The sequence below is a fragment of the Triticum dicoccoides genome, chromosome 5B (assembly GCF_002162155.2).
Source record: "Triticum dicoccoides isolate Atlit2015 ecotype Zavitan chromosome 5B, WEW_v2.0, whole genome shotgun sequence".
In the NCBI taxonomy this organism is placed as follows: Eukaryota; Viridiplantae; Streptophyta; class Magnoliopsida; order Poales; family Poaceae; genus Triticum; species Triticum dicoccoides.
In genome coordinates this window covers 81864702-81882611 of record NC_041389.1, presented here as the reverse complement: position 1 = coordinate 81882611, position 17910 = coordinate 81864702, and the positions used below count along the sequence as shown (strand labels likewise).

At 47.5% G+C, this 17910-nt stretch overlaps 1 pseudogene; it reads left to right on the top strand.

Annotated features, from left to right (window-relative positions):
* Window positions 1-3185: 3185 nt before the first annotated feature.
* LOC119309133 lies at window positions 3186-5542 on the top strand (annotated as a pseudogene).
* Window positions 5543-17910: the final 12368 nt, after the last annotated feature.

Sequence of the window (17910 nt, the reverse complement as noted above, 5' to 3'; positions counted from 1 at the left end):
GCCCGCTGTCTCGTCGCACGTGCTGTCGGCCTGGGCGTGGCATGGGCACGAGAGGCCGCCTCGCCCGGTGGTGGCAGGGCCCGCCTGGCCTCGCCCGTTACGTCGCGGCGCGGTGCACTGTAGGAAAGCCGTTCTGGCTGGGTGGCCGCCTCCGGCGGTGGCGGCAGGTGCCACGTGTCGCCTGCCGCCACCGCTGAGGGGGTCCTTTTTGTCAAATTGATCTAGAGGTAGTCATTTTTGGCAATTCATCTCGGCAGGGGGTCCTTTTGGACAAAAAATCGTGCACGTGAGGTAGGAGGAATGGATAAGAGGAAGAGAATGTGGCTGGGAGAAAAAAAGCGTTCGCGGTGACAGGTCTTCATCCCGAACGACTATGATTTGCTGACCTATCCCCTCTGCATCTGTAAGATTCACGCCCCTTGATCCAACGACGAGAAATGCGTTCGGGACGAGAGCACTGAACGTGGCACGTTCGGCAGTTATTGTTTCCGGAAAGAAAAGGAAGTCAGATCGGGAGTAGTCCTGGCCATCTCAGGCCCGGCCCTGTCGGCCCATCCAGGGCCGGCCCTAAAATCCACGGCCTAGGCCTAATGGGCTTGCCCGTGGGCCGGGTTTGGGCCTGAGTTTGAGCCCATCAGCAGGGCCTGTACGGGCTTGGGCTTGGCATATTGGCATTTTAAGGAAGAGGCTCGGCCCACGGCCCTAAGCCCTAAGGGCTTTTCAGGGCTTTTTACCAGATGGGCCGGGCTTGGGCTTGAAAAGTAGGCCCTATGGTAGGGCCTGGGAGGGCCTGGGCCTCAGTTTTTTGCCGTGGGCTTTTTTAGGCCCGGCCCAAGCCTGGCCCGGCCCGGCCCATGGCCAGATATAATTCGGGAGGCTAGCAGTGCCCGGATCCGCCGCCGCGCATGGGAGGGGCCGGCAACTGCAATCGCCGGAGCCCTGCCGGCCGGCGAGCGCCACCGCTCGGACGAGCTGCTTCCCCGTGCCTCCTTCCTTCTCCTCCTATCATCTACCCCTCCCCCAGTACCTAGCCGCCATCCATGGTGTACCATCGCGTGTCAACTCCGGCGCCTCCTCGGTGCAGAGGCATCCATGGTGGGGCTCGCCTGAGCGGGCTGTGGAGCGGATGAGGTTGCAGGAGGTGATGGTGACTCATGGCGCCCGCGTCCATGAGGCTGTCGACGATCTCCGGCTGTTCGAGGCGTGTGCACAGCTGCCGGCGAGGCTCCTCGTGTTGCTGGTATCGTCAATGAGGCGCGCTCGCGAGGAGACTGGCCGCCGACGTGGTCGTTGGCAGGACGGAGGAGCGTGTCGCGGGCAGCCTGGAGCATGACCATCACCTCTTGCAATAGTGGGGCTTGTCAGAGCGGGCTAGGGCGAGGGTGTGTTGGTGCTTGGCCTTGCCGGAGCGCATAAGGGCGCGGGCGCCCTAGGGCCCATGGGGACGAGCATCGATAGGAGCTACGGCGGCAAGGCCATGGCCTTCGTCGACCGGGTCGGCAACCCTCATCAAGCAGAGGATGGCTCGAGCGAGGCGAGCAAGGAGTGAGGCAGGATCGGCGATGGGGCGGCGCTCAGGTGGCGAGCTCACCGGCGGGAGCAGCTCCGGCGGTCGAGTGCTCTGCGAGCAAGTGTGGGAGGTGATGGACGTGGTGCACAGAACATGCTCGATAAAATGCTCAAGGAGTGAAATGTACTGCAATGTACTGACGAGTGGGTCCTTTGTGTTAACTTAACGTTGCAGTAGGCGCCGTTAGATATTGGTGCCACACGTCAGCCCTGACAGCAGGCCCAGTCTGTCATATTTTGCATCAAACAGCTCTCAATCGAACGTTTAGTGCTTTCGACAAACAATTACTTAAATCGGTGTTTTCGGCAAACATTTATGAAAACAGTGGTTTTTGGCACTCACTGACGCAATCGTGGTGGTTTTTGGCAACTTGCTCAAAATAAACATCAAATCATTTGATAAATGAAGCACCAAATTTAGCGTCAATGTTCTTAATAAAACGCAGAAAACTTCCTCCATAGAACATGGTAGCCCCGGCCGTCAACCCTGTTTCGCTGTAGGCGCCCTATTAAAATGGAAAACACGACCCCAAGGAAGCTCTCGACACGCACTGGCCAGCGCGGAGCACCCGCGATTGGCCACCTTAGTTTTTTTTTTCTTGAGAAGAAGACCAACTTAGTAGTACTCTTGTGGTGGTCTTCCCATGAAAAGAAATTCATGTCCTGCCGGAAAAGAAAATCATGTCCAGTCATTTTCATACTTCCTCCTTTCCGGTTTATAAGACTTATTTCAACCTTTTTGTCTTTCCAATTTAAAGGGCTCATATCCATCTCATTTTTAGTTTTCGAGGCGCATTAAATCTTTGCATGCAAGAATTAAAAAGGAACATACCAATGCATGTAATGTTCCTACTCATTGGCCAAGCATGCATGCACTGCAATTAATCCAAATTAATGCATGAGTTTAATTTGAGTAGTTTTATAAAGTACGAGATACAATCTTCCACTCACAAAATGCCTTGGTTGATGAGATTTCAGATTTGAGCCCTATAAACCGGAAAGGAGGGAGTAGAAGACTTCTTGTCCACACGAAGTAATGGCATCAGAGACTTGATCAGCTCAAAATTCACACGACGACATTGACCCTTTACTCTCGAAGGGCCATCGGCCGAATTTTATTAGAAAGAAAGAGAGTACAACAGCGATCGACAGTCTAGGCGATCTAGAGCTGTTAATCGGCAGAGCCGAAGCTCCGAACAGAGAAGAAACAACTTAAAAAAAAAAAGAAACCCAGCAATGGCCCAACATCAGTGTACATCACCTACACAACCGGCAGCTCTCCAGACAGCAATATCTTCTCTTATCAGCTCCATCACCCTGTCCACATTGCTGGCCACATGCTCAAAAATCCTCGCGTTTCTTTCCTTCCAAATTCTCCAGTGAATCAGAATGGTGATGGTGTCAAAGTTTCTTCGAGCTGACTTGGAATTTCCTTTCGAGTATTGATCCACCAAGATTCAGAGCTGTCAAAGTGATCATCGGGGATCGAGAACTGAGCCCGCGTCCAGGAGCAGTAATCCAGTCTGAAAGGAAGAAGAAGTGCAGCATTAATACGCTCACCTTGATCGTTCAAGTGACTCACGATCGATCAATACAACTACACGCAGAGTTTTGTAATGGCTTCTCCACGGCGGCTTAATCTTCTGCTGCTCCTCGCCGTGGTTGTCTCCTCGGGCTCGCTGGGTGTGGCCGCTCAAGGTGACGGGCAGGACTAGTACGCGTTCAATCCTTACTGCTCGAACACGGACAACTACACTGACAGGGGCATGTACGGGCGGAACCCCATCGACCTCATGAACGGCCTCCCGCAGGCCGCAATAAGCAACGGCGGGTTCTACAACACCACGGCCGGCGTAGCGCCCGACGAGGTCTACGGCCTCCTCATGTGCTTCGTCGACCGCAGCTGGTACCATTGCCAGAACTGCCTCAAGGCCGGGGCGTCACGCGTGCAGATGGTGTGCTCGCACAGCCGGGAGATGAAGGCCGCCGCCGACGCCTGCCTCCTCCGGTACTCCAACCAGTCTTTCTTCTCAGTCGCCGACCTCACCCAAGCATTCTTAGTGCAGTCAAACGTGGATGTTGACGCCGGTGACATGGCCACGATGAATGATACGCGGTGGAGGCTGATGGACCGGCTCGCGGAGAAGGCGGCCAATTCGCCGATGCGGTTTGCAAACGGATCCGAGTCGTACAAGGGCTCGGAGTTGATGCACGGGCTGGCGCAGTGTACCCGGGACTTGTCGGCGAGCGAGTGCACGAGGTGCCTCTCGTCCTACTCCTACATCGTTCAAGAGCTGCCGCGGATTTTCCCCGGCAACACTGCAGGCGGCATCAAGGGGTATAGCTGCTACGTGCTGTACCAGCTGCAGGAACCGATCGACATCGCCCTGCCGCGGCGCCTTCACCGGCTCTGCCGCCGTTGTCCCCTCGACCTTCCGGAGGTCAGTTTTTGTTCCATGCCAAGGCCATAGTTCTCACAATATATACGTGATGTAAAAAGTCAGATTCGAATATAGCGTTTGCTCCTGGATATTTCCCACAGAGCGATCACCTCCGCCGCCACCGCCGCCGCCTCCTCCTACCAAAACAGGACTCATCCTCGGCCTCTCCGTCCGTTCTGGGCTGTTTGTGATCGTTCTGGGCTTGCTCATATGGCGGCGACAGCGAAGGCGAAAGTATGCTAATATCTTGGACGATGATCTGGACATGGAAGAAGCAGATTTCGAGAAGGGCACCGGCCCAAAGCGATTCCGATACAGCGACCTGGCAGTTGCCACGGACAACTTCTCCGACGAGAAAAAGCTCGGGGAATCGAACCTCGAGGTGGCTATCAAGAGAGTGAGTGCGGTTGTGGCTTCTGGGCCTTGTTTTATTTTGCTAGCTCTTTGTGAGCCAGCCTCCTTTGTTGCAGCACATTGCAAGACATTATTGAACTATTTTATTTATTTGTAAATGTGGCCGTATACATCGCTCTGATGCAGAGGACGGGGAGTCCCCTTTTTTGAAAAAAAAAATCAAAAGAGTGAGCAAAGGCTCCCCGAGGGAAAGAAGGAGTACATTTCCGAGGTGAGCATCATAAGCCGGCTTCGGCACCGCAACCTCGTGCAGCTCATCGGCTGGTGTCACGCCGGCGGCGAGCTCCTCCTTGTCTACGAGCTAATGCCCAACGGCAGCCTCGACACCCATCTCCACGGTGCCAAGAACGCCGTGTTGACATGGCAGGCCAGGCATTAAAATCAAATTTCCCGTAAAAAATACCGTAGATTGTTGAAATTCTTTACTATGCCAGGCACGAGATAGTGCTGGGATTGGGCTCGGCCCTCCTGTACCTGCACCAAGAGTGGGATCGGTGCGTGCTGCATAGGGACACCAAACCAAGCCAAGCAACGTGATGCTGGACGCCGCCCTCGCCGCCAAGCTCGGCGACTTTGGGCTCGTCAGGCTCGTCGACCACGGCCGAGGCTCGCACACGACCACGGTCGTCGCCGGTACCATGGGGTACATGGATCCCGAGTGCATGGTCACTGGCCAGGCTAGCGTGGCATCTGACGTGTACAGTTTCGGCGTCCTCCTCCTGGAGATAGCCTGCGGACGGACACCCGTCGTCGTTCTCCAGGACAAGTCCGCGGTGCACATCTCGCAGCAGGTCTGGGAGTTGTACGGCGAAGGAGCCCTCCTCGACGCTGCGGACAGGTGCCTAGAGGGGGAGTTCGACCAGCGGGAGATGGAGGCGGTGTTGGTCGTCGGGCTCTGGTGCGTGCATCCTGATAGGACCGTCAGGCCGTCATCCAGGCAAGCCGTCAACGGGCTGCGGTTCGAGGCGCCACTGCCGAGCCTCCCCGCGAGCATGCCTGCCGCCAGATACGGTTTCTCCGGTTCAGGTTCCGCGCCTCTGGTCGTCACGGCCAGTAGCGCCAGCACCTTGTACACAACAAAGGGCGGATCCAGCAATGCCAGCACCGTGTCCTTTTAGGCATATGGGTTCTGTTCGGTATCTTCAACGGTGGGTGCAGATTTTGGAACCCTGAATAGTACTCCGACTTTTATGTAATCTGAATTTTTTTTGCATAGAAGACCACGTGAGTCGTTCCGCCGTGAAACTTTACACGTGAGTGTAACACTGGAGCATCTTCTTTAAAAAAATCGGAATTGTTTTTTTTTAACACAAAAAAAATTCGGAATTGTTTGCTTTTAAAAAATACTTGTACATAGTATTTTTATTGAAGGGGGCAAAATGATTACAAGGGACCTCATATATGAATACATCAATCGTAGGCACACCTACACTACACAAATTGAATCAAACTTCTCACAAAATGATCTAAGCCACCCATGCCAACACCCGCAAGTTTTTCCTTGTAAGCAGCGGTGCACAGACGATTGGGGATGGAACAGTGCAGGCGACAAGCAGCGCGCACCAGAGAAGCAAGGAGGTTTAGATCCATCATTCGGGTTGGGCCCGGGAGCCGTGAGCTCGAGTAGTGTGCTTGTGGGCCGTGTAATAGACTTGCGGTATATAAGCAAGCGTGTAAGCTGTGTTGAGTGTCAAGTTTGAAATGAAAAGATTCTAGCCTCCAGTTCTGTTCTTATCCTCCCATGTCCTGTAGCTCTCTCTTCCTCATCTCCGACCCCCTTGCTCCTCCACCTGCTGCTCCGGCTCGCCGCCGCCGAATACTGGCCAACCCTAGGTCGTGACAGTCTGGTATCAGAGCCGTCGCTCCTCTCCGCTGCAAATCGCCCGAGAATTTTTTTCCCCGACTCGTGCCCGGCAAATCCAAGGCGAAGGTAGCGGATCACCCTAGGGTTCGATCTGCGTAATCCCCGACCTGAGGTGGGCTGTTTCGTGGGAGATCGGCGACCACGGCAACATTCAAGCTGAATCCGCAGTCACGCTTCATCGCGGACGAGATGTAGGCGCTTCAAGAAAGGATGCTAAAGGAGTTTGCGGAGATCTGTGCTGCAGAGGGCAAATTGGCCGCCGTCGACGGACTTAGCGCGCAGCTAGCGGCTCTCGACGCCGAGCTGACCGAGCAGTCCGCGCGTCTTGAACATGTACAAGTCAAGGTCGATCTCTCGTTGTAACACGCTCGGGCAAGTGCAACAGAGTCAGGCCCATGCGGAGCATATGTGCAAGCAGCAGGGAGTACCGGAGGCTTCATCCCCGATGACTTCTGAGGTTTCCGATGGCATACTGGGAGCGAGACCACCACCGGTGGGGCGTCCACCACCGCGGCCTATCCAAATTCCGGAGGTAGCGTCTGTTCATCATCAGCAGGGACTTCCAGTGGTGGATGAGAACATGGGCAAGCGGCAATGGATGCCGAAAATGGATTTCCCCAAGTTTGATGGCACAGATGTATGAATTTGGCTAGACAAGTGCGAGGCATTTTTCAGGCTATACCACATCCCAGACAGCTTTAAGGTCACATCCGCATCTCTGTACTTATCAGATAATGCAGCTCGTTGGTACCAGGCTTTCAAGCAGTCTGGTGAATTTCACACTTGGGGGCAGTTATGTCGGGCAATACTGCTAGAATTCGATGTGGATGTGTACAAACAAAAGATGAAGGAGCTGATGTTGTTGAAACAAGTGAACACTGTCGAAGAGTACAAACAGCAGTTTCTGCAGCTAGTTTACACAGTCAGGCTGTACAAGCCTACAATCAGCGACACTTTTCTGGTTACTCGCTTTGTGATGGGTCTCAAGGAGGAGCTCAGTGCAGCTGTGGAGTTTCAGATACCAGCTACGATTCAAGTGGCAGCGCTATATGCTACAGTGCAGGAGGGATTGCTACTGCAGTCGAAAAGTAACAAACCCAATTATACCAGAACGTCGTACAACAAGCCCGACACACGCTCTGGACTGGCAACTGGGGAATTGTGGAAAGCAAAGCAGTTAAAGTAGTATCGTCGTGCAAATGGCATGTGCTACAAATGTGCACATAAATTTGTGCCAGGGCACACATGCAATCAGGCATGGACAGGGGGAGCACAGTTGAAGGCAGCAGAGCTGATAGACCCACATGAAATTATTTCTGATGCAGTCTAGATGCTCTGGTTACAGTAGATACAGAGGAATGTCCAACTATTTCAGCTACAGCATTGTCTAGTGTTGCCCACCCCAGAACAATTCAGCTTAGGGCACTGGTGGACAACAAAGTGGTGTTGATTCTAGTAGACTCAGGCAGCACCCATACATTTGTGGACTAGTCTCTGTTAGACAAGATTGCTGTTACGGCAGAGAAGCTGGAACGCCCACGACCAGTAAAAGTGGCTAATGGAGAGATCATCACCTGCACCGAAGTAGTGCCCCAGTTAACTTGGTGGATACAAGGTCACAGTTTCTGTAATTCCATGCAGGTGTTACTGAGGGAGTCCTGGACTGAGGGGTCCTCGGACAACCGGACTATATAGTTTGACCGGACTATTGGACTATGAAGATACAAGATAGAAGACTTCGTCTTGTGTCCGGATGGGACTCTCCTTTGCGTGGAAGGCAAGCTTGGCGATTCATATATGTAGATTCCTTTCTCTGTAACCGACTTTGTACAATCCTAGCCCCCCCCCCCCGGTGTCTATATAAACCAGAGGGTTCAGATTTCTAGGATTTAGCCACAACCATCATAATCTCATAGGCTAGACTTCTAGGGTTTAGCCATCACGATCTCGTGGTAGATCAACTCTTGTAATACTCATATTCATCAAGATCAATCAAGCAGGAAGTAGGGTATTACCTCCATGGAGAGAGCCCGAACCTGGGTAAATATTGTGTCCCCCGCCTCCTGTTACCATTAGCCTTAGATGCACAGTTCAGAACCCCCTACCCGAGATCCGCCGGTTTTTGACACCGACATTGGTGCTTTCATTGAGAGTTCCGCTGTGTCGTCGAAGATAGGCTTGATGGCTCCATCAATCATCTACAACAATGCTGTCCAGGGGGAGATCTTCCTCCCCGGACAGATCTTCGTATTCGGCGGCTTCGCACTGCGGGCCAACTCGCTTGGCCATCTAGAGCAGATCGATAGCTATGCCCCTGGCCATCATGTCAGATTTGGAAGCCTAGATTTTCTGGCTGATATCAGCGGAGACTTGATCTTCGATGGATTCGAACCCATGATGGATGTCCACGGCCACTACGATGAAATCTAGCCGCATACGGGAGATAGCGCCTGTGACCGCCCTGGACCTAGAGCCGGAGCGGACCACTGCATCCGAAGACTGGAAGCTCAACCCCGCCGCGGAGGCCACAAACTTAGCAGCGCTTGAGCCGCACACAGACCCAACTTCAGGTTGGGCTGGTGTTACCGAAACCCCGGACTCGTCTCCGGACATGGGTTCCGGACCGCAGGCATCCACGTCCATCGAACCTGAATCTGTGCCGGTCTTGGAGTTCAGCTCCGCGGATATCTTCCAGCACTCGTCTTTTGGCGACGTGTTAAATTCATTGAAATCCCTATCCCTGTCAGGGGATTCTTGGCCGAACTATGTCCGGCTCAAATGGGAAGCGGATGATGAAGAAATTCATTCCCCACCCACCACCCACTTTATAGCCACTGTCGATGACTTAACCGACATGCTTGACTACGACCCCGAAGACATCGACGGTATGGACGACAATGCTAGAGAGGATCAGGAACCACTGCCTATAGGGCGTTGGACAGCTGATACGTCTCCGTCGTATCTACTTTTCCAGACACTTTTATCCTTGTTTTGGACTCTAACTTGTATGATTTGAATGGAACTAACTCGGACTGACGCTGTTTTCAGCAGAACTACCATGGTGTTGTTTTTTGTGCAGAAAATAAAAAATCCTCGGAATGTCCTGAAACTCCACGGAACACCTTAGAAAAAAGAAAGAAAAATCCTCGCAAAAGATGAAGACCAGGGGGCCCACACCCTGCTCACGAGGGTGGGGGGCGCCCCCCTGGGCGCGCGCCCCTACCTCGTGGGCCCCCTGGTGGCCCTCCGACGCCAACTCCAACTCCATATATTGGCTTTTGGGGAGAAAAAATTAGAGAGAAGAAATCATCGCGTTTTACGATACGGAGCCGCCGCCAAGCCCTAATCTCTCTCGGGAGGGCTGATCTAGAGTCCGTTCGGGGCTCCGGAGAGGGGGATTCGTCGCTGTCGTCATCATCAACCATCCTCCATCACCAATTTCATGATGCTCACCGCCGTGCGTGAGTAATTGCATCGTAGGCCTGCTAGACGGTGATGGGTTGGATGAGATTTATCATGTAATCGAGTTAGTTTTGTTAGGGTTTGATCCCTAGTATCCATCATGTTCTGAGATTGATGTTGCTATGACTTTGCTATGCTTAATGCTTGTCACTAGGGCCCGAGTGTCATGATTTCAGATCCGAACCTATTATGTTTTCATGAATATATGCGTGTTCTAGATCCTATCTTGCAAGTCTATAGTCACCTACTATGTGTTATGATCCGGCAACCCCGAAGTGACAATAATCAGGACCACTCCCGGTGATGACCATAGTTTGAGGAGTTCATGTATTCACTTTGTGCTAATGCTTTGTTCTGGTTCTCTATTAAAAGGAGGCCTTAATATCCCTTAGTTTCCAATAGGACCCCGCTGCCACGGGAGGGTAGGACAAAAGATGTCATGCAAGTTCTTTTCCATAAGCACGTATGACTATATACGGAATACATGCCTACATTACATTGATGAATTGGAGCTAGTTCTGTGTCATCCTATGTTATGACTACAACATGATGAACCACATCCGGCATAATTATCCATCGCTAATCCGGTGCCTACGAGTTTTCCATATACTGGTTTACACTTATTTAATTTTCCATTGCTACTGTTACAATCACTACAAAATACCAAAAACATTACTTTTACTGTCTTTACTTTTGTTACTGTTACCACCACTATCATATTACTTTGCTACTAAACACTTCGCTGCAGATATTAAGTTTCCAGGTGTGGTTGAATTGACAACTCAATTGCTAATACTTGAGAATATTCTTTGGCTCCCCTTGTGTCGAATCAATAAATTTGGGTTGAATACTCTACCCTCGAAAACTGTTGCGATCCCCTATACTTGTGGGTTACCAAGACTATTTTCTGGCGCCGTTGCCAGGGAGCATAGCTCTATTCTTTGAGTCACTTCGGATTTATATCTGCTGGACACTATGAAGAACTTGAAAGATAATCGAACTACTATTTTCCCCTCAACTACGAGGGGAGGTAAGGGACTGCCATCTAGCCTTGCACTAGATTCTCCTTCTGTTATGAGTAAGTTTGCGACACCTAAACCTACTAATGCTAGTGATTATGATATGTCGCATATTACTGATGATGCCACTTCTGCTATGCATGATACTTATGATGAAACTACTTCTATGCTTGATACTACTGTGCCACTTGGTGAATATCTTGATGAGCAAATTGCTAGGTCTAGAGAAAGAGAAATTATTGAACCTGAACACGATGATGTTAGTGATGATGAACCTATGCCTGCTATTCCTGAGGGTTATCTTTTTGATGCTGAATCTTCTGCAGCTATTTTTGCTTGCCAGGATAAACGTGAACTTAAGAGGTTGCTGGAGTAAAGAATCTTTAAGAAATAGAATGAGACCTGATCCTGCTTTTGCTACTTCACCTATTTGTGTGCCTGATCAGGATTATTATGATTTTTCTGTTGATCCTGATATAATTACCTTGGTTGAATCTGATCCTTTTTATGGCTATGAATCTGAAACTATTGTGGCACACCTCACTAAGTTAAATGATATAGCTGCCCTGTTTACTAATAATGAGAGATCGCGCTACCTTTATTTACTCAAGATATTTCCGTTCTCATTAAAGGGTGATGCTAAGATATGGTATAATTCTCTTGATCCTGGTTGTGTGCAAAGTCCCCAGGATATGATTTATTACTTCTCTGCTAAATATTTCCCCGCTCATAAGAAACAAGCTGCTTTGAGGGAAATATACAATTTTGTGCAAATTGAAGAAGAGAGTCTCCCACAAGCTTGGGGGAGGCTTCTCAAGTTACTTAATGCTTTGCCTGATCATCCTCTTATGAAACCTGAAATATTTGATATCTTTTATAATGGACTAACTGATGCTTCCAGAGATTATCTGGAAGTTGTGTTGGTTCTCTTTTCAGGGAAAGAACACCCGATGACGCTGAAATTCTATTGAATAATATGTTGGCCAATGGAAATAATTGGGCACCTCCCGAGCTACCTCCTGAGCCAGTTCCTGAGCCAATTACTGAGCCTATTCCTAAACCAACTCCGAAGAACAGAGGTGTTCTATTTCTCAGCCCTGAAGATATGCAAGAGGCAAAGAAATCTATGAAAGAAAAAGGTATTAAAGCTGAAGATGTTAAGAATTTACCTCCTATTAAAGAAATACATGGTCTTAATTTACCGCCTGTTGAAGAAGTATATGATCTCAATTACTTATTTAATGAAGAACCTCCCGATATCCCGACACAGGTAGTAAAGGTAAATTCTCTCTATAGATATGATAAAGCTGAAGTCCCTCCTACTAAAATTGCTAGTCAGTGCTTGGATGAGTTTGGCGACTTTATGTTTAAGCAAGATGACATTAATGCTTATTTTGGTAGACAATTAAAACAGAATACCTTTATGATTAAACGCTTGGGTAACTATATGGTTGATATTAGATGTGAACTTAAACTTGTTAGCAAACATGCTTCTATGGTCACCACTCAAGTAGAACAAGTACTTAAAGCTCAGAAAGAAGCACTTGGTGAAATGAATAGTAAGAAAAATGATTATGCTGTTAGAGTGGCTACTATAACTAGTAGAATGACTCAGGAACCTTTGTATCCTGAAGGCCACCCTAAGAGAATCGAGCAAGATTCTCAGAGAAACAATATTGATGTACCTAGTTCTTCTAAGAGGAAGAAAAAGAAAAATGATAGGACTTTGCAAACTTCTAGTGAACCTATTGCTGAACCACCTGAGAATCCAAATGATATCTCTATTTCCGATGCTGAAACAGCATCAGGTGATGAACAAGAACCTAGTGATAATGTTAATGATAATGTTCATGTTGATGCTCAACCTAGTAATGATAATGATGTAGAAGTTGAACCTGCTGTTGATCTTGATAACTCACAATCAAAGAATCAACGTTATGATAAAAGAGACTTCATTGCTACGAAACATGGTAAAGAAGAGAACCATGGGTTCAGAAACCCATGTCTTTTCCTCCGAAACCATCCAAGAAAAAGGATGATGAGGATTTTGAGCGCTTTGCTGAATTGATTAGACCCATCTTTTTGCGTATGCGGTTAACTGATGTGCTCAAAACAAATCCTTATGCTAAATATATGAAGGATATTATTACTAATAAAAGAAAGATACCTTAAGCTGAAATTTCCACCATGCTTGCTAATTATACATTTAAAGGTGGAATACCAAAGAAACTTGGAGATCCCGGAGTGCCTACTATACCATGCTCCATTAAAAGAAGTTATGTTAAAACTGCTTTATGTGATCTTGGAGCCGGTGTTAGTGTTATGCCTCTCTCTTTATATCGTAGACTTGACTTGAATAAGTTGACACCTACTGAAATATCTTTGCAAATGGCTGATAAATCAACTGCTATAGCTGTCGGTATTTGTGAGGATGTGCCTATTGTGGTTGCAAACGTTACTATTTTAACGGACTTTGTTATTCTTGATATTCCTGAGGATGATAGTATGTCTATTATTCTTGGAAGACCTTTCCTTAATACTGTAGGGGCCGTTATTGATTGCACCAAATGCAATTTCACTTTTAATGTTAATGGCAATGAGCACACGGTACATTTTCCGAGGAAACAACCTCAAGTTTATAGTATCAACTCTATTGGAAAAGTTCCATCGATTATATTTGGAGGTTTCGAATTTCCTTTCCCTACTGTCAAGAAAAAGTATGATATTCTTATTGTTGGGGATTTTCATATCCCCGTTGAGGCAACTTAGTGTCATTCAAAATTTCTCCGGTTCCGGGATTATTCGGAATGAGTTTGTTAACATGACTTGATCAACCTTGTTAGTGGGTTCATTTTGACGATCACGAGATGGATGAAACTAGAAGCACAACTTTCTGCACCCTATTTATATTTTCTGTTATTTAGAAGAAATAAAGTAAAATAATATTTTTCTGTCTGTTTCCTGACATATCCGTGCAATATAAAAATATCCCGAAAATAAAAGTCCTCAGAATGCCATGCCAATTTAATATGATTTTTTCGGGAATATTTGAGAATTTACTGTGCAAAAATCACCACGGGGGGAGCTGCCACCTGGCCACGAGGGTGGAGGGCGCGCCCTACCCCCCTGGGTGCGCCCCTGCCTTGTGGGCCCACGGTGGCCCTCCTCCACTTATTCCTACACCCATCTTCTTCCTCTGCCTCACACAAACACGGAAAACCAACTCAAGCACGAGTTCCAGCCCCCGTTGCTATGATTTTCGATCTCCTTGCTCAAAGCACCTCTTGCAAAACTGCTTGGGGAGATTGTTCCTTGGTATGTGACTCCTCCATTGGTCCAATTAGTTTTTGTTCTAGTGCTTTATTCTTTGCAAATTTGTGCTGCATAGGTGACCATGTTCTTGAGCTTGCATGACAAATTTATATGGTTCCAAGTAGTTCCAATGTTTTATATAGGCCCTAGGCACTTGTGGGAGTTGTTGCTATCAATTTTATTGAAGTTGTTTCACTTTTATTTGAAGTTACTAAAAATTTCATATTCTTTCAGAAATAATGAAGAGACTTTTAAGGGGCTCGTCTAGCCGAAGCTCTAAGGAAAAACAAAAGGAAGAAGAGGAGAAGCCCAAATTTAATTTACCTCGCACCGCGGAGGTCCGGCCTTGTGAATGGCCTTCCGATGACTTCTTGAGGAGAGCTGGGATTTATGAAGGTTTCTATTTATTGATTGAGCATGCTGGCCACACCAACTTCCTCGATGACCGACGTCATCAGTATCTCTTACTCACAAATACTTTTGTGCAAAACTTCTACTTTTTCCCTAAGAAATCACCTCCAACAGGAGAGTTTCATTTATATGACGTTGTTAAAGAGATGACATTAGCAGAATTCTACGAGGTTTGCAGAATACCCTTTGAGGGCACCTTAGATGAACCCCACCGTAACGAATTAGAAGCTTTTGTCAACACTATCACGGTGGGAGAAACCGGGAAGGTTTCTGATGCAAGGATCACTAGCATACATTATCCTGTTTTATGCTACTTTGCTTTATTTGCTAGTCATTGCTTGATTGGACGCGGGAACTGTGGGAACCTCAGTATTCCTGATATTATTATTTTGCTCCATGGTTTATACCGCAATAACTCTGTTAGTATGGGTGGAATTGTTGCTAGACGGTTAAGTTTGAACCATACTAAGGGCCCCATCTTTGGAGGCATTTATGCTTCACGCCTAGCTGAACATTTTGAAATACCTATTAGGCATGCGGAGAAAGAAGAAACAGGGCTGCCCCGTGCTTATTTAGATTACAAAAGTATGATACCGCATGATTTTCTTGTTAAGAGTCGCGATGGGGAGCTCAAATATAAATTATACTTTGATAAACATTACCCTAAGACTATTACCTTGCCCGCTCCTTCTTTGTTTAACTTGTTTGCAGAACCTCACATCATTCCGTAGTCGGCTGTTCAAGCCTATCGGAACCCTGCACCAGCCCCGGAGCCGGAGCCACATGATGAGCCTCCATGACTATCTGTTTATTCTTGGGATCCAGAGGAGGCTGCCAGCCAGTGGCAGCCGGAGTCTTCTTCATCACAGTATGACCCCAGCTACACCTACGGATATCCGCCAGGCCATCCCTGGCAATAGACCAACTTAGGCCAAAAGCCTAAGCTTGGGGGAGTACGTATTTCCCACCGACATTACATTCATGTTCACACACACTCATTGCTAGATGTCGGTGCTCATACTCTTTCACTGTAATATCCATGCTAGTTTAAATTTCTTTTTCCCCTTTCTTCTTGTGTGTTTGATAAACCTTAAGAAAAACCAAAAAAATTAGTTGGTTTACTTTCCATGCTTGTAGTAGAATTAAAAAGAAAACCCAAAAAATATTTCCCGTTCTTCTTTTTACTTCTTGGGAGCTTTCCCGTGTAAATAGTTTTTATTTCTTTTCCTTTCTTTGGGGGTCGAGAAGACTATATTGAAAATGCTTAGTGGCTATTATATGCATGATTGATTATTTAAACCTAGAGCCCATATTACTTGTCTTCTCTCTTGAGTTGAATGCTTGCAGATCCCAGCTTAGTCCAATGCACGTGCACTCTTATTATTATACACACCGTTCGGTCATGCAAGTGAAAGGCAATAATGATGATATATGACGGACTTATTGAGAAGAGAAAAGCTGGTATGAACTCGACCTCTCTTGTTTTTGTAAATATGATGATTCATCGTTCCTGATTCAGCTATTATGAAGTAAACATATTTGCAATGACATTTAGAGATTATAGTTGCTTGTGCCATGCTTGATTAGCTATGAGTTATAATGGTTTACCTTGCATGCCAACATGCTATTAGAATGATTATGATGTGGTATGATGGGGTGGTATCCTCCTTTAAATGCATTGAGTGACTCGACTTGGCACAGGCTTATGACCCGGCACTTGGGGGCTACATTACTCAAATTGAGGTTACATCAAATATGCAAGTCTCATGTCGCTGCAAGCATGCACCATGACACTTGGGGGCTAATGCAAAGTCATTTTTGCTCACCTCATTGAAGACCCGACTCGTCACATCGTAATGAGCCGGCCCTTGGGGGCTACCAATTGCTCCTGCCAACAGTTCAAGGTACACAAGTCTTAATCCATTATATTGAAGGACCCATTGCTCAGTTTGTAAAGCAAAAAGCTCTTAACCTTTTGGACGTGGGTTCAAGCCCCATGGTGGATATTACATCATATGATATTATTATCAATGAATTATATACAAAGTCCCAGCTCAGTAATATCTTACTAAACCGGCCCTTGGGGGCTACACTGGTTGAAGTTTTATGAGCATAAGGCAATTACAAATCCCAGGTTGCTGCAAGCATGACAACCCGACACTTGGGGGCTACAGGTGATATACATATAAAGGGAAAAAAATCTTCAAATTCTCAGTTTTGAGCAGGTCAGATTGACCCAGTGTTTGCAACAATCATGACCCGGTGTCACCAATAATTATGACTCGGCGTCGACAACAGTTATGGCCCGGTGCTATCAATATTTACAAGCCGACAATTTTGGCAGTTATAACTAGCTAGCCTCTACATCTTTAAACCGGCGGATCACCCGATGAATCTTGAGTCCAATATGTTTATTAAGCCGAAGCTTTGGAAACCGACTCAAATGGATTATTTCTTATAATATTTCTCAACAAGAGACCAATGTCAGCAAATTGACTCTGAAGCTGGCCTGTTGACCCGGATTTCTCAAAGGAAGTATATGGATCTTTTGCATTGGTAAAATTGGGACATATCTGCTAAGGAGATTTGCTATGAGATCATGGATACATATCAAGGAAGAAATGTCAAGAACTTAAGGATGATCAGGTGCCGGCTTACAAGAATATTTAACCCGGAGTACAACCTGTCAAATTTGGTCTTGTGTTAATGTTGCAGATCAGTTTAACATGGATAAAATCCAAATTAAACTGGGGGCTAATGTCGGGGATATACCCCGCGGTGTAAACTGCCAGAAGTATGACCCACCCGGAGCTTGGCGATTCACGGGTAATCCGCTCGGACTTGGCGGCTCATAGTAACCCGGCGGGTGGGTTAGATGGATGAAAAGGCCCAAGGCCCAGAAGGCCGGCTCATGTTAATGGTGGGCTGGTTTATGAGGAAAGCACAAGGAATATTCTCTTATAAAGGAAGCAAGACTAGGACTCCACTTGTAATAGGTTAATCCTAATCCTACTAGGACTAGTCATGTAACCCGCCCCTTCAACATATATAAGGAGGGGCAGGGCTCCCCAAAGAGGGACAAGCAAGAAACAATCTCTAGGGCTAGACCTAACTAAAGAGAGCCGGCTTACCGATGACTCTCTCATGATCATAATGAGACCTAGCCACAAACAGCATGTAGGGCTATTACCGGATGATGTTTCCCGTGGCCTGAAGTTGTCTAAATCCTTGTCTTGTGTGTTGCGTCTCTCGATTCCGCCCAACCCCTCTCAAGCTACCGCATAGATGTGTTGGCCTCGCGACTAAGTCCTCACACTAAGGACATCTGCCGTGACAAATCCACGACAAGTCCACTATACCTACCTATATGCGGTATTTACCTGTCGTTCCAAGTAGATTTGTATGTGCCAAACTCTAA